Raw genomic sequence first — 22,427 nt, forward strand, 5'->3', positions numbered from 1 at the left:
TGAGACAATACATATGTGAAACAGTTTTGTAAAGGCACAGTTTTTAAAATGCATTTGTATTATTTGCATTGCTGACTTCTGCTATTTTGTTGCTACATATCTTGGCCCAGATTCTCATCCCTCAGGGCCAGGAGACCAGATTAACAACAGTCTCCAGAGAAAAGACCTCCGGGTATTCTGCCTGTGTGGAGGGGTGGGGGTGGGGAGTGGGGAGGAGGTTCCTTCCAATTCCCAGAGCCCATGGACAGGAAATCTGATCACAGGCCACTCGGTCACTCTAATCACTCTTTCTGTGGTCTGAGAGAGAGGCAGCTAGCAGAAGACGGCTTGGGAGAAGAGGACAGGAGGAGAGGAGAGCCTGCAACAAAGGTATAAGCCAACCAAACATCCTCAGCCTTTTCAGTTATCTATTATTAAAAAGTGAACAGAAACTTACAGGTTGAGGGATGTTTATTCTCTCATTGAATTTCATTCGGTTTTACCTGATGCCTGACAACCTTTCTGTATTGTCATATATATTTATATAACACTGCAATTAAGAGTATAGGGTTGTGGAGCTAGCAGACCTGGATTGAGTCTTGACTCTGCCCCTTAACTAGCTGTGTGACTTTGGGCACATTGTTAAACCTACCTCTCTGTGCTTCAGTTTCCTCATCTAAAAAAATAGTGATAATATTATTACCCATCTCATAAAATTATTATGAGGATTAAATAAACTGATATGTATATAAAGTTCATGGAAGAGTGTCTAGCATGCAGTGCCATATATGTATGTTAAATAAAAAACACTATTATCGTCATGCTAATAAAATTAAAGAGAAATTCTTCTTTTCTTTGCCCACAAAATCCAAAATCAAATTCTAATGAGATAATGTTCTTCTTTTTTTTCTTTTTTTTTTAATTATACTTTAAGTTTTAGGGTACATGTGCACAATGTGCAGGTTAGTTACATATGTATACATGTGCCATGCTGGTGCACTCATCATCTAGCATTAGGTATATCTCCCGATGCTATCCCTCCCCCTGCCCCCAACCCCACAACAGTCCCCAGAGTGTGATATTCCCCTTCGTGTGTCCATGTGATCTCATTGTTCAATTCCCACCTATGAGTGAGAATATGCGGTGTTTGGTTTTTTGTTCTTGTGATAGTTTACTGAGAATGATGATTTCCAATTTCATCCATGTCCCTACAAAGGACATGAACTTATCATTTTTTATGGCTGCATAGTATTCCATGGTGTATATGTGCCACATTTTCTTAATCCAGTCTATCACTGATGGACATTTGGGTTGGTTCCAAGTCTTTGTTATTGTGAATAATGCCGCAATAAACATACGTGTGCATGTGTCTTTATAGCAGCATGATTTATAGTCCTTTGGGTATATACCCAGTAATGGGATGGCTGGGTCAAATGGCATTTCCAGTTCTAGATCCCTGAGGAATCACCACACTGACTTCCACAATAGTTGAACTAGTTTACAGTCCTACCAACAGTGTAAAAGTGTTCCTATTTCTCCACATCCTCTCCAGCACCTGTTGTTTCCTGACTTTTTAATGATTGCCATTCTAACTGGTGTGAGATGGTATCTCCTTGTGGTTTTGATTTGCATTTCTCTGATGGCCAGTGATGATGAGCATTTTTTCATGTGTTTTTTGGCTGCATAAATGTCTCCTTTTGAGAAGTGTCTGTTCATATCCTTCGCCCATTTTTGATGGGGTTGTTTGTTTTTTTCTTGTAAATTTGTTTGAGTTCATTGTAGATTCTGGATATTAGCCCTTTGTCAGATGAGTAGGTTGCAAAAATTTTCTCCCATTTTGTAGGTTGCCTGTTCACTCTGATGGTAGTTTCTTTTGCTGTGCAGAAGCTCTTTAGTTTAATTAGATCCCATTTGTCAATTTTGGCTTTTGTTGCCATTGCTTTTGGTGTTTTAGATGTGAAGTCCTTGCCCATGCCTATGTCCTGAATGGTAATGCCTAGGTTTTCTTCTAGGGTTTTTATGGTTTTAGGTCTAACGTTTAAGTCTTTAATCCATCTTGAATTGATTTTTGTATAAGGTGTAAGGAAGGGATCCAGTTTCAGCTTTCTACATATGGCTAGCCAGTTTTCCCAGCACCATTTATTAAATAGGGAATCCTTTCCCCATTGCTTGTTTTTCTCAGGTTTGTCAAAGATCAGATAGTTGTAGATATGCGGCGTTATTTCTGAGGGCTCTGTTCTGTTCCATTGATCTATATCTCTGTTTTGGTACCAGTACCATGCTGTTTTGGTTACTGTAGCCTTGTAGTATAGTTTGAAGTCAGGTAGTGTGATGCCTCCAGCTTTGTTCTTTTGGCTTAGGATTGACTTGGTGATGCAGGCTCTTTTTTGGTTCCATATGAACTTTAAAGTAGTTTTTTCCAATTCTGTGAAGAAAGTCATTTGTAGCTTGATGGGGATGGCATTGAATCTGTCAATTACCTTAGGCAGTATGGCCATTTTCATGATATTGATTCTTCCTACCCATGAGCATGGAATGTTCTTCCATTTGTTTGTATCCTCTTTTATTTCCTTGAGCAGTGGTTTGTAGTTCTCCTTGAAGAGGTCCTTCACATCCCTTGTAAGTTGGATTCCTAGGTATTTTATTCTCTTTGAAGCAATTGTGAATGGGAGTTCACTCATGATTTGGCTCTCTGTTTGTCTGTTGTTGGTGTATAAGAACACTTGTGATTTTTGTACATTGATTTTGTATCCTGAGACTTTGCTGAAGTTGCTTATCAGCTTAAGGAGATTGTGGGCTGAGACAATGGGGTTTTCTAGATATACAATCATGTCGTCTGCAAACAGGGACAATTTGACTTCCTCTTTTCCTAATTGAATACCCTTTATTTCCTTCTCCTGCCTAATTGCCCTGGCCAGAACTTCCAACACTATGTTGAATAGGAGTGGTGAGAGAGAGCATCCCTGTCTTGTGCCCGTTTTCAAAGGGAATGCTTCCAGTTTTTGCCCATTCAGTATGATATTGGCTGTGGGTTTGTCATAGATAGCTCTTATTATTTTGAAATACGTCCCATCAATACCTAATTTATTGAGAGTTTTTAGCATGAAGGGTTGTTGAATTTTGTCAAAGGCTTTTTCTGCATCTATTGAGATAATCATGTGGTTTTTGTCTTTGGCTCTGTTTATATGCTGGATTACATTTATGGATTTGCATATATTGAACCAGCCTTGCATCCCAGGGATGAAGCCCACTTGATCATGGTGGATAAGCTTTTTGATGTGCTGCTGGATTCGTTTTGCCAGTAGTTTATTGAGGATTTTTGCATCAATGTTCATCAAGGATATTGGTCTAAAATTCTCTTTTTTTGTTGTGTCTCTGCCTGGCTTTGGTATCAGAATGATGCTGGCCTCATAAAATGAGTTAGGGAGGATTCCCTCTTTTTCTATTGATTGCAATAGTTTCAGAAGGAATGGTACCAGTTCCTCCTTGTACCTCTGGTAGAATTCGGCTGTGAATCCATCTGGTCCTGGACTCTTTTTGGTTGGTAAGCTATTGATTATTGCCACAATTTCAGCTCCTGTTATTGGTCTATTCAGAGATTCAACTTCTTCCTGGTTTAGTCTTGGGAGAGTGTATGTGTCCAGGAATTCATCCATTTCTTCTAGATTTTCTAGTTTATTTGCATAGAGGTGTTTATAGTATTCTCTGATGGTAGTTTGTATTTCTGTGGGATCGGTGGTGATATCCCCTTTATCATTTTTTATTGTGTCTATTTGATTCTTCTCTCTTTTTTTCTTTATTAGTCTTGCTAGCAGTCTATCAATTTTGTTGATCCTTTCAAAAAACCAGGTCCTGGATTCATTAATTTTTTGAAGGGTTTTTTGTGTCTCTATTTCCTTCAGTTCTGCTCTGATCTTAGTTATTTCTTGCCTTCTGCTAGCTTTTGAATGTGTTTGCTCTTGCTTTTCTAGTTCTTTTAATTGTGATGTTAGGGTGTCAATTTGGGATCTTTCCTGCTTTCTCTTGTGGGCATTTAGTGCTTTAAATTTCCTTCTACACATTGCTTTGAATGTGTCCCATAGATTCTGGTATGTTGTGTCTTTGTTCTCGTTGGTTTCAAAGAACATCTTTATTTCTGCCTTCATTTCGTTATGTACCCAGTAGTCATTCAGGAGCAGGTTGTTCAGTTTCCATGTAGTTGAGCGGTTTTGAGTGAGATTCTTAATCCTGAGTTCTGGTTTGATTGCACTGTGGTCTGAGAGATAGTTTGTTATAATTTCTGTTCTTTTACATTTGCTGAGGAGAGCTTTACTTCCCAGTATGTGGTCAATTTTGGAAGAGGTGTGGTGTGGTGCTGAAAAAAATGTATATTCTGTTGATTTGGGGTGGAGAGTTCTGTAGATAGGTCTATTAGGTCCGCTTGATGCAGAGCTGAGTTCAATTCCTGGGTATCCTTGTTGACTTTCTGTCTCGTTGATCTGTCTAATGTTGACAGTGGGGTGTTAAAGTCTCCCATTATTAATGTGTGGGAGTCTAAGTCTCTTTGTAGGTCACTCAGGACTTGCTTTATGAATCTTGGCTCTCCTGTATTGGGTGCATATATAGTTAGGATAGTTAGCTCTTCTTGTTGAATTGATCCCTTTGCAGTTATGTAATGGCCTTCTTTGTCTCTTTTGATCTTTGTTGGTTTAAAGTCTGTTTTATCAGAGACTAGGATTGCAACCCCTGCCTTTTTTTGTTTTCCATTGGCTTGGTAGATCTTCCTCCATCCTTTTATTTTGAGCCTATGTGTGTCTCTGCACGTGAGATGGATTTCATGAATACAGCACACTGATGGGTCTTGACTCTTTATCCAATTTGCCAGTCTGTGTCTTTTAACTGGAGCATTTAGTCCATTGACATTTAAAGTTAATATTGTTATGTGTGAATTTGATCCTGTCATTATGATGTTAGCTGGTTATTTTGCTCGTTAGGTGATCCAGTTTCTTCCTAGTCTCGATGGTCTTTACATTTTGGCATGATTTTGCAGCGGCTGGTACCGGTTGTTCCTTTCCATGTTTAGTGCTTCCTTCAGGAGCTCTTGTAAGGCAGGCCTGGTGGTGACAAAATCTCTCAGCATTTGCTTGTCTGTAAAGTATTTTATTTCTCCTTCACTTATGAAGCTTAGTTTGGCTGGATATGAAATTCTGGGTTGAAAATTCTTTTCTTTAAGAATGTTGAATATTGGCCCCCACTGTCTTCTGGCTTGTAGGGTTTCTGCCGAGAGATCCGCTGTTAGTCTGATGGGCTTCCCTTTAAGGGTAACCCGACCTTTCTGTCTGGCTGCCCTTAACATTTTTTCCTTCATTTCAACTTTGGTGAATCTGACAAGTATGTGTCTTGGAGTTGCTCTTCTCGAGGAGTATCTTTGTGGCGTTCTCTGTATTTCCTGAATCTGAACGTTGGCCTGCCTTGCTAGATTGGGGAAGTTCTCCTGGATAATATCCTGCAGAGTGTTTTCCAACTTGGTTCCATTCTCCCCATCACTTTCAGGTACACCAATCAGACGTAGATTTGGTCTTTTCACATAGTCCCATATTTCTTGGAGGCTTTGCTCATTTGTTTTTATTCTTTTTTCTCTAAACTTCCCTTCTCGCTTCATTTCATTAATTTCATCTTCCATCGCTGATACCCTTTCTTCCAGTTGATCGCATCAGCTCCTGAGGCTTCTGCATTCTTCACGTAGTTCTCGAGCCTTGGTTTTCAGCTCCATCAGCTCCTTTAAGCACTTCTCTGTATTGGTTATTCTAGTTATACATTCTTCTAAATTTTTTTCAAAGTTTTCAACTTCTTTGCCTTTGGTTTGAATGTCCTCCCGTAGCTCAGAGTAATTTGATCGTCTGAAGCCTTCTTCTCTCAGCTCGTCAAAGTCATTCTCCATCCAGCTTTGTTCCGTTGCTGGTGAGGAACTGCGTTCCTTTGGAGGAGGAGAGGCGCCCTGCTTTTTAGAGTTTCCAGTTTTTCTGTTCTGTTTTTTCCCCATCTTTGTGGTTTTATCTACTTTTGGTCTTTGATGATGGTGATGTACAGATGGGTTTTTGGTGTGGATGTCCTTTCTGTTTGTTAGTTTTCCTTCTAACAGAGAGGACCCTCAGCTCCAGGTCTGTTGGAGTACCCTGCCGTGTGAGGTGTCAGTGTGCCCCTGCTGGGGGGTGCCTCCCAGTTAGGCTGCTCGGGGGTCAGGGGTCAGGGACCCACTTGAGGAGGCAGTCTGCCCGTTCTCAGATCTCCAGCTGTGTGCTGGGAGAACCACTGCTCTCTTCAAAGCTGTCAGACAGGGACATTTAAGTCTGCAGAGGTTACTGCTGTCTTTTTGTTTGTCTGTGCCCTGCCCCCAGAGGTGGAGCCTACAGAGGCAGGCAGGCCTCCTTGAGCTGTGGTGGGCTCCACCCAGTTCCAGCTTCCAGCTGCTTTGTTTACCACCAGTTCCACCCAGTTCCAGCTGCTTTGTTTACCTAAGCAAGCCTGGGCAATGGCGGGCGCCCCTCCCCCAGCCTCGCTGCCGCCTTGCAGTTTGATCTCAGACTGCTGTGCTAGCAATCAGCAAGACTCCGTGGGCGTAGGACCCTCTGAGCCAGGTGTGGGATATAATCTCGTGAGGCGCCATTTTTTAAGCCCGTCGGAAAAGCGCAGTATTCAGGTGGGAGTGACCCGATTTTCCAGGTGCCCTCTGTCACCCCTTTCTTTGACTCAGAAAGGGAACTCCCTGACCCCTTGCACTTCCCAAGTGAGGCAATGCCTCGCCCTGCTTTGGCTCGCCACTGTCTGACACTCCCTAGTGAGATGAACCTGGTACCTCAGATGGAAATGCAGAAATCACCCGTCTTCTGCGTCGCTCGCGCTGGGAGCTGTAGACTGGAGCTGTTCCTATTCGGCCATCTTGGCTCCTCCCGAGATAATATTTTTCAAGGTAATGGAAACATCTAGTTAACTGTGTTTCAATTATTAATAAAAACAGGAAAGATTACCTTAAATATCTTGGAATAACTTTATTAATGAAACAACCTCAATTTTTAACACATAAAAATATTGCATTTAATTCACACAAATTATATTTTATCATTGTTAACCTATGTTTTATTTTTATTTTTTTAAAAACATTTTACATACATAATTTATTTTATCTATTCATTTTGGCTGCTATGGAGCATTCCATTTAATTGATAAAATGTTTTTATTTATTGATTTTTTAAAATTATACTTTAAGTTCTAGGGTACATGTGCCCAACGTGCAGGTTTGTTACATATATACACGTGCTGTGTTGGTGTGCTGCACCCATTAACTCACCATTTACATTAGGTATATCTCCTAATGCTATCCCTCCACCCTCACCCCACCCCACAACAGGGCCTGGTGTGTGATGTTCCCCACCCTGTGTCTAAGTGTTCTCATTGTTCAATTCCCACCTATGAGTGAAAACATGCGGTGTTTGGGTTTTTGTCCTTGCAATAGTTTGCTGAGAATGATGGTTTCGAGCTTCATCCATGTCCCTACAAAGGACATGAACTCATCCTTTTTTAAGGCTGCATAGTATTCCACAGTGTATATGTGCCACATTTTCTTAATCCAGTCTATCACTGATGGACATTTGGGTTGGTTCCAAGTCTTTGCTATTGTGAATAGTGCCACAATAAACATACGTGTGTATGTGTCTTTATAGTAGCATGATTTATAATCCTTTGGGTATATCCCCAGTAATGGGATGGCTGGGTCAAATGGTATTTCTAGTTCTAGATCCCTGAGGAATTGCCACACTGACTTCCACAATGGTTGAACTAGTTTACAGTCCCACCAACAGTGTAAAAGTCTTCCTATTTCTCCACATTCTCTCCAGCACCTGTTGTTTCCTGACTTTTTAATGATTGCCATTCTAACTGGTGTGAGATGGTATCTCATTGTGGTTTTGATTTGCATTTCTCTGATGGCCAGTGATGATGAGCATTTTTTCATGTGACTGTTGGCTGCATAAATGTCTTCTTTTGAGAAGTATCTGTTCATATCCTTTGCCCACTTTTTGATGGGGTTGTTTGTTTTTTTCTGTAAATTTGTTTGAGTTCATTGTAGATTCTGGATATTAGCTCTTTGTCAGATGAGTAGATCGCAAAAATTTTCTCACATTCTGTAGGTTGTCTGTTCACTCTGATGGTAATTTCTTTTGCTGTGCAGAAGCTCTTTAGTTTAATTATATCCCATTTGTCAATTTTGTCTTTTGTTGCCATTGCTTTTGGTGTTTTAGACATGAAGTCCTTGCCCATGCCTATGTCCTGAATGGTATTGCCTAGGTTTTCTTCTAGGGTTTTTATGGTTTTAGGTCTAATATTTAAGTTTTAATCCATCGTGAATTAATTTTTATATAAGGTGTAAGGAAGGGATCCAGTTTCAGGTTTCTACATATGGCTAGCCAGTTTTCCCAGCACCATTTATTAAATAGGGAATCCTTTCCCCATTTCTTATTTTTCTCAGGTTTGTCAAAGATCAGATGGTTTAACTTATGTTTTAAAATGTCCACTGTATAAAGCTTATAGGCAAACCTCGAGGCAATCAAAAGATTTGTCTCAGCAAAATCTAAAAATAATAATAAAAAAGGATATTGGATTGGGAGAACGGACTAGATATGCTGGAAACTGAATTATGTAAATTGACATTCAAGCTTCAGGAGGTAAAGCCACAATATTCACAGATTAAAAACTCCATTCTTTACCTTCCTGAAGAAAATGTGGAGCATAGGTTAATGGAGGGCCTCTAGCTCCCTCCATGACCAGATGAGGAGAGGCTAGCTGCTGGGATGTGGTTAGGGTGGGTGCTGAGGTATTATTACTGAGGAGGGCTTCTTAATCTTTCTTTGGATCACACATTCTTTGAGGATCTCATGTAATCTGTGGACCATCTCCACTGAACAAGACAACATTTTTTTTCATCCTTTTTACAAAGAGATTCAAAGATGTCACAGACCCCAAGATGAGAACTTCTGGTTACACATCTTAAAGAAGGCCTAGGTTCCACACCTTGGAAGGTGTTCAGAGTCTGGAATCAGGAGATTGGGCTCTTCAGGGATCTCTGGAACTTTTTAGTGTCCCTGGGAAAGTGTGACAAGTCACTCTTGACTGGTGACATCCAAGCTTCCTTGATGGAGGACAGGCAGGTCTCTGGCAACTGTGTGTGTATACTTAAGCATATATGTAGTGGGATAGGGAACTAACACCATCAATTCTGTGTGCTTGCTATGAACTAAGTTATATCATTTTTGTCCTTGTAACCCTTTGAGATAGAAATTCCTTTCCCTATGCTGGCTTACAGAGAAAAAGGTTGAGACTCAAACAGGCAGGAAGCATATCCAAAGTTACATAGGCAGTACCTGTGGATCTGGAGTGTGAACTCCAGGGTTGTGTGGCCTCCAGGCCTTACTCTTCTTCCCATTCAGGAGAAAGGACAATTCTCCTGTTCCTAAAAAGATCCTTTGAAGATCTCCATCCAGGTGAAAAAAGAACTTTCTCATCAAAAGAATTAATATGTATATACATTTATATTTAAAGAAATTTTATATTTTATATTTGCCTTTAATAAAATCACTTTGGGGGCGATTATTTTCTTCTTTTTTTGTATGTAAAATTTTATTCTTGCAACCTTTTATTATCCTGCTGAGAAATAACAATCCCGAGTTGCATTTATTTGATAATGTTCTTTTAAGAAACTCAGCGAATATAACTCCTGACAATTCTAAAATTTTTTAGTAACTTGAAATTATCTTGAGAATGTTAAAGTCAGTTCATTTCCCAAAGGGTTTTCTTTTGACTTTTTCTGTTGAAGAAAGTTTTATTTCATTTATATGAAACCAATTAGTCTATTGATCAAAGAACATTTAGTGAACACCTAGTATATGCCAGATAATTATGTTAACGAATTTGTTGGACTTATTTTTAAGAAAATTCCAATTCTATCTTTTAATCAAGATTTGGATTAGTTTGCATTTTTATAAACAGCAAGAGTCTGAATACAGGGTATGCAGGAATAATAGAAATTGGGCTAATAGCTAACCTTTGAGGGCCACTATGCTGGTTGTTTTGAGTTTTCCCTCTAGATCTCTTCTCTGCCCTTCTTTGCCCTGTCCTGTTCTTTGGGGAGTGTGTGGCGATGGGGTGGTGAGAGTGCTGCTGTCTACATGTTGATTCTCCTGGCATCTTTTCCTTTTTGTGTTCTGGCTGTATTTGGTTGACCAGCAGGAAAGCAGGGGGTGGGAGGCGAGAGAACCCGTTGTATTTATTTCTGCTCTCTCCCTCCCTTGTCGTGGTCTGGCAGGGATGAGTTCCTCTGCTGCTTTGAATCTGTCAGGGGTGCCTCTTTCCCAGTTCCAGCTCTCTCCTGGCTCTGTAACATTGTTTTGACTACTTGCCCTGTCAGACCTAGGGCTGATACTGCCTTCCCACTGTTCCTAGTCCCTGGATGCCTTGCCATTCCCTATTGGTTGCTTTAGCTTTGCCCACACCCCTGTAAATAGTCCTTTATTTTGAATGTGCCATCTGTTTCCTTTAGCATCCTGACTGATACTGCCAATTAGTCTGTGCCAAGTACTATGCTATGACTTCTACATGGATTATCTCATATAATACATACCCACCCTATCTGTTAGGCTCTAATATTATTCTTATTTTTTATAAAAACTGATCAAAAGAAGATTTAGAGACAGTAGTTTGACCAAGGGAACACAGCTTGAAAGTGGCAAGGCCAGGATTAAAACTCAGGCAGTTGGATTCTAGAGCCCCTCTCTTACACATGACACTGTATGTCTCTGGTCAGGTTCTCTGGGAGGTGGACTGTGAGAGGAAGGTTTGCAGGCAGGCGGCATCTTTGTGGGTAGAGCTCTCAGGATCAATGCCTCTGAGAGAATGAAGGCAACAGAATTGGGTAGAAGGGGAAGGCCAACTACAATGCAGTGGCAATGCAAGCCTATGATGACCACATGAGGAGTTCTGGAGCTGGGATAACTCTCAAACTAAGGTAGGGGAACCAGGGTTTTACACCCCAGTATTGACCAGTCGCTCAATGCAGGGCTTCAACCTGTGGCTCTCTTCAGCCGAAGCAAGTCCCGAGGAGAAACTGTTGAGAGTGGTGACTGCCAACACTTCCAGCAGCTGGGGGATGAGGGTCTAGTCCTGGAGGGCAGATCTGGGCAACACAGCATGGCATCATTACATTGTTTGAAACACATATGGGTGTCAGAAGTTAGCAGCTGTCTCAAATTATGGGCCATCTTGGAACATTTTTATTAGACTCATGTATATAGTTGGTTTCTCTAGCTTGAGTGAGTGTGTGAGTGTGTGTGTGTGTGACGATAATGATTATAGTGTAATTATTCAGCATTGCTGAGAAAACATTGAAGTAAGAGTTAAGATATTTGGATTCTAGTTCTTGGTCTGCTGCCGACTATATATGTGCTTTTGTTCAATCTACTTGATGTTTTTGGATCCTGGTTTCCTTATTCATAAATTGAGAAGCTTTGATTAGATGGTCTCTAAGACTGCTTTCAGCTGTAAAGTTCTATGTTTCTCTTAATTTATTAGCTTTCTAAAAGCCAGAAATAGCAAAAGTAAACATGTTGGAATGCTTTTTAAGTAATGCTGGAGATTATTTCTTGCAACCCCCAGTTAGTGACTTTGTCAAGCTTTCTCAATAAATCATGATGAACCTCATGAAAATTCACAGAGCCTCAGTATCACCCAGTGTTCTCTGAAGAGCAGAGATGATCCTTTTCTCCCTAGGATGTCTTTATTTGGCATATATGAGATTTTGGAATGCTAGACACTTCTCATTTTTTCTGAGCATATCTCATACAGATGTTTTATTTTAAGAATTGTTTTGAAATAATTGCTTTCACAGGGTCATTGTTATAGTTTGTACAGACATGGTTTTAATTTGGGTAGATATATCTTGATCAAAGCAAGAAGGAATGGAAAATGCCCTTAGCTTGGGTTGGTGAACTAAAACTGATTTTCAGAGTATAGAAAGGCTAGAGAAACAAACACACAAACAGATAAACAAACAAAGTAGATAACAAAAAAGGGAATTAAGGTAGTGATAGAATTCTGAAAAAAAAAATTGAATAAGTACTCAACATTGTGAACTTTAATTAAAACTAACATAAATATATTTTAACAACAGAGAAAAAGCTTAAATACTGACCCAAGTAAATATAGAAATCTCTCAAGATTGATTTTTCTGAGCTGTGGCAAACAATTCAATGAAAATGGGAAGTAACTATTATTGTCAGTCATGTATGGCCCTGCCTGTATGATTTCCCAATGTAAACCTTATGGTCGAAACTTCCTGAACCATAAATAAATAAATAGACGTACCTTCACTCTGACTTCCTTACCTGACTCTCGTTAAACCCTATCAGTGACTGTAGAGGGCCAAAGAAGCAATTTCAATAAATATTTCATTACGTGGGAGCCCATTTGCTGGTATTTCAAATAAACAAGTACATTTTCTCACTGGGTAGACAATAGAAGGGAAAACTCTCCAGTTTCCATTTTCAGACTTTCTTTTACTTTCTGAGGAGGTCAGTCATTTTCGTTTTCCAGTGTACAACTCGATTATTTATTGGAGGAAAATGTTTTAAACCAGGAAAACGAAAAAAAAAAAAACCCAACCAAATAATTTATGGAAGACTGTCTCCTGGCAGATTAATCCCTACCACTTGGCCAGGGCTCATTCCAGAGTGATCAGACTGGCCAAGCTTAAATTGTACATCCACAAGAAGTTGCATAAATAACCCCAAATACTGTGAACCTCTTTGCACTCGGTCATCTCCACTACCTTCAAAGCAAATGTCAGAAAGGTAGTAAGAAAAAATATAGCCTGAGATGCTCTAGTTACGGTATTTTCTAATAAATAACAACCTTTTTGGCTCCTTTCATCTAAACACATTTATCAGTTAAGACACATATGCTTCTTCTAGGTAAGGGAGTAGAAATATGGCCCTTTTCCTTGTGGGTAACCTGGAACTACAATTAAAAGTATTCTAAGCCATGCTTAGGAGCTGTCTTCTGAGGCTGACTTAACTCTTCAGTAATATCCTTATTTTATTTTCTTAATTTTATTAATCTGAAAATTGCCACGAACTATGGTTTGTTTTAATTACCTTCTTTACAAGGAGACTGGGTGGATGTGAGATGGATTGAAGAGGCTATTTTCTGAAAAGTTCCAGCTTCCATCCTGCTGATCCAAAGGATGGGCCTTGATTTACAGCTACAGAGAGACAAGAGCTGTCCTGGTTAGAGACTTTGCCTGGTCACTTTTTGCTCAGCAATTTCATTCCAAAACTGAAGTCATATTCTTGCCCAAGCTCTTTTCTATCCTCAAGTTTTCAATTTTGGCTGGAGATATTATAAGTATTCCAGTTTCCCAGACCAGAAATCATGAAGTTATCTTAATCCTTCTTTCTAATTCTCTTTAATATGTTATGTGCTGTTGAGTCTTTCTCAATAGACTCCCTTTTTAGTGAAGAAAGTGATAGATTTAGAAAAGGGAACCTGGAATTCTAGTATCCCAACTCTGCCACTTACTAATTATGAGAGCTGGCAAGTTACTAAGTTTTAGTGTCTTCACCTATAGAATGAGGAATAGCAATGTACGTTTTGCTGACGTCACAGAGATGCTTTCATTATGAAATGAGTTAGTATAAATTGTTGATTATCCCAATCTATGTAATAGAAAGAAGCGAGGGCAACATAATAAGATTGCCTTTCTTTGGGCGCCAGGGCATGAAACTTCTGTTCTCTGCACACCATCAACTCCCATCCATACCTTTGCCAAATTAGATGGCTAGCTTGCTGTCACCTACTGCTGATACCCATCTGATCATCATGAGGATTAAACTCTCTAGAAGTTGCTCATCACATTGCTTACCCATGTGGACCAAGAGAAGAGGCATACAACACATCACCCCATACCATTACTACTGAAAGGCCCATCTAAGCTGCAGCTGAATCTAGTTATGCCAAAGCATCCACAATCCTTTCAGAGACTACAGAGACTAAATCCACTCTTCTTTACATTCATGTTTCCTCAGCTGCCTACTGGACATCTCCTTTGGGACATCCCATAGGAAGATCATACTTGAAAGGCCTATAATTGGAGTTAATATTTACTTTTCCCACACTGTTTCTTTCCAGTGGCCCCCATCTCAATGAATAGCACTCCCATTCACTCACTTGCCCAAGGGAGCAATCTGGGGTTACCCTCTCTCTAGTCAATATCTAATTAAACACCAAAGCCTTTGTGTCTGTCTCCTAAACACTTAATTCTATTTAATTTTCTTCATCTTCATTGCCACCTACCCTGTTTCAGGACATCATCATTCCTTACCTGAATTACAGCCACACCTTCATAAATTGTCAACTGGTCTCTACTCATTCCCCTACCTCCCTCAATTCTGTCTCCACATTCGAGCCAGAGTTATCATTGTGAAAAGCAAATCTAACCGTGTCACCACCCCGCCTAAAATTTTTTCGATGGCTCCCAATGGTCTTTAAGATACTGGCCAAATCCCATGAATCCTTTAAAATTAAATTTCTCCTATTGCCTCCAGCTTTCCTCTCCCCATTCATACTATGTATGAACAGCTTATAAATTTGAGTGGTTGATTACTTTCAGTTTCAAGAATGTGCCATGACTTTGCAATGCTAGTCCTTCCTACTTGGATTACTTTCTTCCCCCTCTTTGTCTTGCTAATTCCCAGTCATTTTTTGGATTTCATTTTAGATGTTGCATCTTGTAGAAGGCTTTTCCTAATTCCGCAAGCTCTAAGAACACCCTGTACTTCTGCTGTACAACACTGATGGCATTGTTTGGTCCTTGTCTTTTTACCCACCTCTGTCCCTCACTAACACTCCACAGAGGCAGGGATTATGTCTGGCTGGTTTCCCCCTGTAGTTTAAGTATTCGTCACAGTACCTGAAACATAGAAAACTCGCCGGTATTTGTTGAATAAAGAAAGAAAACAAATGATATCTTTGTTCATTTTCCTGGGGAAACAGAATGATATGGTTAAAAAAATCTACCAGGCATCAGTGGTCCCATATTAAAGTCTGACTTCCCAATTGTGTGATTGGGAATCACACAAACTTCTCTATAGAATGGAAGAGCAATATCTGTTTCAGACTACTTCAAGAGTTGTTTTAATGGCCGGGCGCGGTGGCTCCCAGCACTTTGGGAGGCCGAGGTGGGCGGATCACGAGGTCAGGAGATCGAGACCATCCTGGCTAACACGGTGAAACCCCGTCTCTACTAAAAACACACAAAAAAATTAGCCGGGCGTGGTCGCGGGCGCCTGTAGTCCCAGCTACTCGGGAGGCTGAGGCAGGAGAATGGCGTGAACCCGGGAGGCGGAGCTTGCTGTGAGCCAAGATCGCGCCACTGCACTCCTGCCTGGGCGACAGAGCGAAACTCCGTCTCAAAAAAAAAAAAAAAAAAAAAAAAAAAAAAAAAAAAAGGAGAGTTGTTTTAATAATAGTGAGATTATTTACATGAAAGTTCGCTGTGCTGGGCATAGTGGCTCATACCTGTAATCCCAGCACTTTGGGAGGCTGAGGTGGATGGATTGCTTGAGCCCAGGAGTTTGAGAGCAGCCTGGGCAACATGACAAAATCCCGTCTTTACAAAAAATATAAAAATTAGCTGGGCGTAGTGGTGAGCGCCTGTGGTCCTAGCTACTCAGCAGGCTGGGGTGGAAGGATCACCTGAGCCTGGGGAGATCAAGGCTGTGGTGAGCCATGATCACACCACTGCACTCCAGCCTGGGTGACAGAGTGAGACTCTGTTAAAAAAAAAAAAAAAGAAAAGAAAAGAGAAAAGGAAGCAAGCTCACTGTAAACTGTAATATTTCCTGCAAAGACATGCCATTTTTACAATGGTCATTTATACCTTCATTGGCATATTCATGTATATATTAACTATTGTAGACCAACTATTTAAATTCAGCTACTTAAAAATTTTATACGGTGTGTATGTATGTATTGTGGCATAATAATCTTCTTCAAAAACTTAATGGCTTAAAATAGCAACTGTTTATGTAGCCCATGATTCTGTGGGTTGGCAATTTTGGCTGGGTTCAACTGGGCGGTTGGTTTTGGCTGGCTTTCTAGCCAACTATTAGGTCGGCTGGAAGTTGGCTGGTCTGGGGTGGTTTTGGCTCAAGAGCTTGGCCCTGCCTTATCCTCCAGCAGGTGAACATGGGCTTGTTCACTTAGTGGAGGCAGGGTTCCATGACAGTAAATGGAAGAACATAGGGTCCCTTGACTTTTTGGCTTGGAAATGGCACAATATAACTTTGTTGCACTTTAGTAGACAACACAAATCCAAAGTCAGCCTATTTTAAATAAGTAGGGAAGTATTTTCCACCTCTTGATAGGAAAACTCCCAAAAGCATATTATAAAGAGATGTGGATACGGGGAGGGAGTAATTGTGGCCATTTTGCAAATAATCCACCACATGCTGTCATCATCTTCTTTTAATTATTCACCATGTCACAAATCTGACCATGTTACCTCCTCGTCTGCGCTATTAAGTGACTCTTCATTGCCTATAAAATAAAATCCAAGTTCATAACAAAGGTCTCCATGAACTTTTCATATTGGCATCATCTACCTGGTCCTTTATGCTTTAAGAATAGGACATTTCTTATAATCAAAGGCAAAAAAAAAAAAAAAACAAACAAACACTTGTACGGTTTCTAGCCTCTGCAGTTCATGCTGCTCCCTCTGCCTGGAGAGCTCCTCCCACCTTTCCATGTCTGGATGAGCTTACCCAGTCTAATAATAAAAACAATACCACTTATTATATGCCAGGCATTGATTGTTCTGAATACTTCATATGTGTGTAGATTATCCCTATGAAGGAGGTACTATTTTTTAATCTCCTTCTTACAGATAAGGAAACTAGGGCACTGGGAAGTTAAGTAATTTGTCCGAAGTCACTCAGCTAGAAGTCTGCTTCCAGAACCGCGATTTGGAGTTTGTGCATTTAACCTCCAGGACCCTGTACCTCTTAAGACTTAGTATGATCTGATCCCACATGTATCTTAACATGTTCCATGTTCAATTATCTATTTGTGTCTGATGCTTCTTTGAGTTACAAGCTCCTTCACGCACCCAGAACATGTCTTACCTTTAACCATCAAATCGAGTACAGAATCTGTGTTGCCCTCTCCACACTTATCAAGATGCGCCTTTTGCACCATTAAAAGTCTCTGCTTCTTCTTGGAAGAAAAAATCAGAGTGAAGACTATTAATCCTCACAGCATCTCCAAGAAAGAAATGACGAGTGGGAAGCTCTATCTCATTTTGCAAACAGGAAATTTAGGCGTGTGGAGATGATATCACCCAGTGCTGTGCCAGGTTTCTTTTTTGGGTTTTCCGATTCCTAGTTTTGTGTTCTATCTACCAAAAAGTGGTATTTGTCTATGAAGTGCAGCTGATGGTTGCTTAATTTTCCCCAGAACAAAGTTAAAAAACATAACAATTAAATTAAATCACCCAAGAGGGATGCTGCCTTCCATTGGAAAGTTTTGAGGGAACAAACTTTTAGGGAAACTTTTTGTCCCTGGGGTATAGTGCTTTCTTCTCTTTCAGCAGAATATATTGTGTCTGATGGAGCAAAAAATTGTTTTTAAGAAACCCTGCACCAATCTGTCTGCCCCAGCTCAGACACATGCTCACACAGAAAATTAAATTCACAGAAATGAGAAAAAATCAAGAAAACCAAAGGAGCATGTCTTCTGTTTCCCAGAATCATTCTCTAGTGTATTTAGTGGCCTGTTGGGTGACAGGGTGATGAGGGGAAAGGGTTGGTTGAATGCAACTAATTTTTCATGTCTTTTTGCTTATTTCCTCAAAGCACCACAAAAAAAGCAAGCATTATGCACATTTCACCTACCTGGTTTTAATCTGTAAGACCCTTTATTAGAACTTAGTTTAAACAGTTTTTTTTTTTTATTGTTTCTAGCTTGAGTTTCATGACTGCCATTTGCTTCATTAACAGCAGTAACTTCTTGGGTGTAAAGCTTGCTTGAAATGGGAAGTACTAAGAGAAAGTAGGCAGGGAAGGAGAAATAAAAGAAGAGGCTTAAATAATAGTGCTATTCAAATACATTCATGGGAAAGAGAAGCCGCGGGATGATCTCTCTAGCCATTTAACATGTTTCTTCTCCTAAAGGTTTTTGGCATTGGGCTTAAATTCTATTATTTCCTAAACCGTAATCTTTAAATATTCTTCTAATCAGATGTTACACACATATTATTTAGATCGTACCTTAGTTAGATCTTTTATTCACATGCAATTTGTTTTGTGCTGTTTTTGCTGCATAGCGGCTTCCCAATTTTATAGCCTTCCTTGGGCTTAAATCTCCCTAAACTTCATTTGTCCATATAACCATGCACCTGAGTACTGGCGTATAATCTTTGTAAGATAGGAACTTTGGCATGTCTTGCAAACCATGCACTTAATAAATGCTGGATGAGGATAATGGAGATGACGCTGCAGATGCTGACCTTTCCTAGTAATCTATTTGCCTTGAAATAATTGTATTTGTCTCAGTGACTCAAAACATTCCTTTTTCCCCCTATTTTTAGCAGGATGAAACACCTTCCAGATTTTGTTATTTTTTACTCCTGACTTAAGAGTTTGAGAAACTGGAAGCCAAGTTCCTCCGGTCATTGTGCACAATCATGAAGCTGCATATGAACTGGCAATTAAAACTCGCCAGCTCCTCAACACTGTCTCAGATTCTTCCACCCGATCTCTTCTCACCTCTATTCTCAGAATGGCTGGTTTGTTATGAAACTAATTCTTTTCTAGGCCAAGTTTCCTTTGAGCAGGGTGCAAAGGCATATGATCCTGTGGATTAGAAGTGGGTTGTCATCAAAATGATATAGCTCTGTTCTTCTCTGTTCCTTTCTTGGAATGGCTGAGAACAGACTTGCGAAGAGAAAAACTTGTTGGCGTTTGGGAGCTGCCAGGTTTTAGAGAGCCCAATTATGTCTTTTTGGAACTAGCATTTCTTTAATAGAGTTTAATTTTAAAGTGTTTTTTCATTTTTGACATTTCTTGCAGTTTTTAATTCGAAAAGAAGAGGGTATGTTTACTCATCGGGAAAATAAAAACAGACTGTGTATGAGTAAGCAGGGTCAGCTGTCCATTTGTGATAATATTTGAGTGGCCATCAGATAACCCCTGTGCTCCAAAAAGGGCCCTTTTTATTATCTCAGTCCCTGAAATGCCCTCATTGCAGTGCCTTTGCTTTAAATCACTGTAGTTTGACTGGATCACTAGTCTAGTTTGTGGCTCAGCATCTATTACCTCTACTTCTTAATACAAGTACCCACAAGTTCCCTATGAAAATAAAATAATCCCTCCTCCATTGTGGAAGAGCTGATTCCACGTGAGTTACAAGTCTGTGCCAATAAGCCTAGTCCAGTCTCCTGGCAAGGAGAATTGGTTCAGGTATGGGCACATAGCCTGATAGAAGAGAGGCGAAGATGATTTTTCTAGGTGATTTTTTTTTAAAGCTAAGTGTTTTGTTTTTCACAGGAACTACTAGACATTTGATCTCTTTTTTTCCACTGGAGTTGTTGGTGGGAGGATGTGATGTATGTAATCACAGTCTTCATTTTCTATCACATAAGTTTGGAATGGAGGGGACCACTGAGTGGAGCCTAAGCTTGAAGTTGAACATATGGAAAGTGGGACAGTGAGACAGCAAGAAGCTGCACCCTTTACGACATCCTTTGAACATTGAATCAAGCCTCACCTGAACTAATTGCCACCTAGTATGCATGTCATAAATAGTAGTCACATGATTATCATTTATTTGGTTTAATTCTAAATATCACTGCCTTTCTGGTCCCAGAGAGTCCCATGGGGCTGGCTGAAGCTTCCACGCCTGTATCACAGCTTTATTTCTCTCTCTACCAAATACTGCTTTCTTTCTTCTATAAGGGTTGATCCCAAGGGCACTCCCTAATAAACATCCTGCACAGGAAACTCCATCTCAGAATCTTCTCCCTGGAGCACCCAATGTATGACAGATGTAGCTTCTTTTAGGCAGACTGATTTTCCATGGGCTCACCCCCAATCAAAACAAAACAAAATAAAACAATTTTTATTGTATCTCATTTTTGCAAAGTTTTGGAAATCCATCTATAAGCTTTTGCTTTGAGATCCAACAGTTAATCAATGAGGGGTTGAGTTATCCCAGTAAGGTGTAGGAGGAAGAGGACATCAGGTTAGACCACAGACTTCTAGAATCTCTAGTCAAATTTATGTTTTATTTATTATTTTTGATGTATCTATATACCCATGAAACCATCAACATAATCAAGATACTTTTGTAGTGCCTCCCTCCCACTTCTTTCCCCATCCCCATGCAACCACAGATCTGCTTTTTGTCACTATAGATTCCTTTGCATTTTAAAGAATTTTATGTAAATGGAATCATACAGTATGCACTTTTTTGGTTTGCCTTATTTCACTCAGCATAATTATTTTGAGATTCATCCACATTGCATGTATCAATTCTTCATTCCTTTTTACTGATGAATAGCTTCCCATTGTATGCATATATAACAATGCGTTTATTCATTCACTTGTTAATAGACACTTAGGTTGTTCCCAGCTTTTGGATATTATAAATAAAGCTACTATGAGCAATTAGGTACAAGTCTTCATACAGACATATGCTTTCATTTTTCTTGGCCAGTTTAACTTTTTAAGAAACTGCCAAACTATTTTCCAAAGTGGTTGCATCATTTTACATCCTTACCAGTGGTATATGAGAGTTCCAGTTTCTCCATATGCTCACTGATTCTTGGTATGGTCTTTCCTTTTACTCTGTAGGTAAGTGGTGGCATCTCATTGGTTTTAATTTGTCTTTCCCTAATGACTAACAATGTTGAGCATTTTTTCATACAATTACTTGCCACTCATATACATCTGTGGTGAAATGTCTGTTCAGATATTTTGCTCATCATTTAATTTTTTTATCATTATGTTTTAAGAGCTTTTAAAAAATGATGTATTCTGCATACAAATATGTTACCTTTTATGTGCTTTGAAAATATTTTCTCCTAGTCTATGGCTTGTCTTTTCAATCTCTTCTCTTAAAAATATCTTTCAAACAGCAGAAATTTTTGCTTTTAATTAAATCCAATTTATCAATTTTTTAATTTTATGGATTGTGCTTTTGGTGTTGTAGCTAAGAAATCTTTGCATAACCCAAAGTCACAAAGATTTTCTTCTATGGTTTCTTCTAGAAGTTTTATAGTTTTAGGTTTTACATTTGGGTCTATGATCCATTTATTTTTAATTTTTTATATGATCCATTTTGAGTTAATTTTTGTATATGGTGCAAGATATGGATTGAAATTCATTTTATTTTTTTGCATATGGATATCCAAGTGTTCCAGCACCATGTGTTGAAATCGCTCATCTAATTTTAAAATATGGAACACATAATTCCAGTGTGGTCCATAGACTATCTCAGCATAATCACTCCTAGTGCTTGTTAAAAATGCAAATTCCTAGGTCTCACACTAGCCCTTCAAATTAAAATCTTATGACAAATATCCTAGATGATTCTTGTGGATACCAAACTTTGAGAGCAACTGCCATAATAAGATTACTATTCACTAACCCTTTACTTCAAGTCAACACTGTCTCCATCAAATCTCAGAAAAGACATAATTTAGAAAAAGCCCAGCAAAAACTCACCTGCCTAGGGAAAAACTTACAAGCTTAAAACACAATTCCTACTTAAAAACCAAAAGTAGGAAAAATAGAATGAGCAACTGCAAAAATAAAAAAATTAAAGATCAATATATTGGTTAACACACATATAAAAAACTTCAAAGTATCAACAAATCTTAAATGATTTAAAAGACATAATAATCTGGGAAATATTTTTGAAGATGTCAAGTGATTAATTTTTAATCTATAAAGAGATGTAAATTATTTAAAAATGAATTAAAAACTCAGTAAGGGATATATACAAGGACAAAAAACATAAAACACACTATTGAGATTATATTGAGAGAATATTATTCAGCCAGTAAGATTGTCTTAAAAAATGGTTTCCATTAGGTTGGTGCAATTTACTTTAAATGGCAAAAACCGCAATTACTTTTGCACCAACCTAAATACAATGAAGAAGAAACACTTATAATATGGTGAAAAATTTGAATACAAAATCATTGTTTTGTACGTCTTCATGTACATAAAACAAGGCTTAGGAAAAAGTGACTGAAAGCAAATACACTCCTGGATGGCATTTTTCTATCTCTAATGAGCAAGTGTATATGCCCATGTAATCAGAAAAGAAAAAAATCCATTTTTGTTTAAAGAAGAAAGGGTCATACA

At 39.2% G+C, this 22,427-nt stretch overlaps 1 long non-coding RNA gene across 1 annotated transcript in view; it reads left to right on the forward strand.

The window, feature by feature from the left end:
• The first annotated feature begins 228 nt into the window (after positions 1-228).
• The window catches only part of LOC129143942 (uncharacterized), a 169,102-nt gene continuing 146,903 nt past the window's right edge, over positions 229-22,427 (forward strand). Inside the window, exon 1 of the long non-coding RNA XR_008547902.2 lies at positions 229-369. This is a non-coding gene — a long non-coding RNA (uncharacterized LOC129143942). The remainder of the gene's footprint in view (positions 370-22,427) is intronic.

Source organism: Pan troglodytes, chromosome 4 (genome assembly GCF_028858775.2).
Source record: "Pan troglodytes isolate AG18354 chromosome 4, NHGRI_mPanTro3-v2.0_pri, whole genome shotgun sequence".
Classification (NCBI taxonomy): domain Eukaryota; kingdom Metazoa; phylum Chordata; class Mammalia; order Primates; family Hominidae; genus Pan; species Pan troglodytes.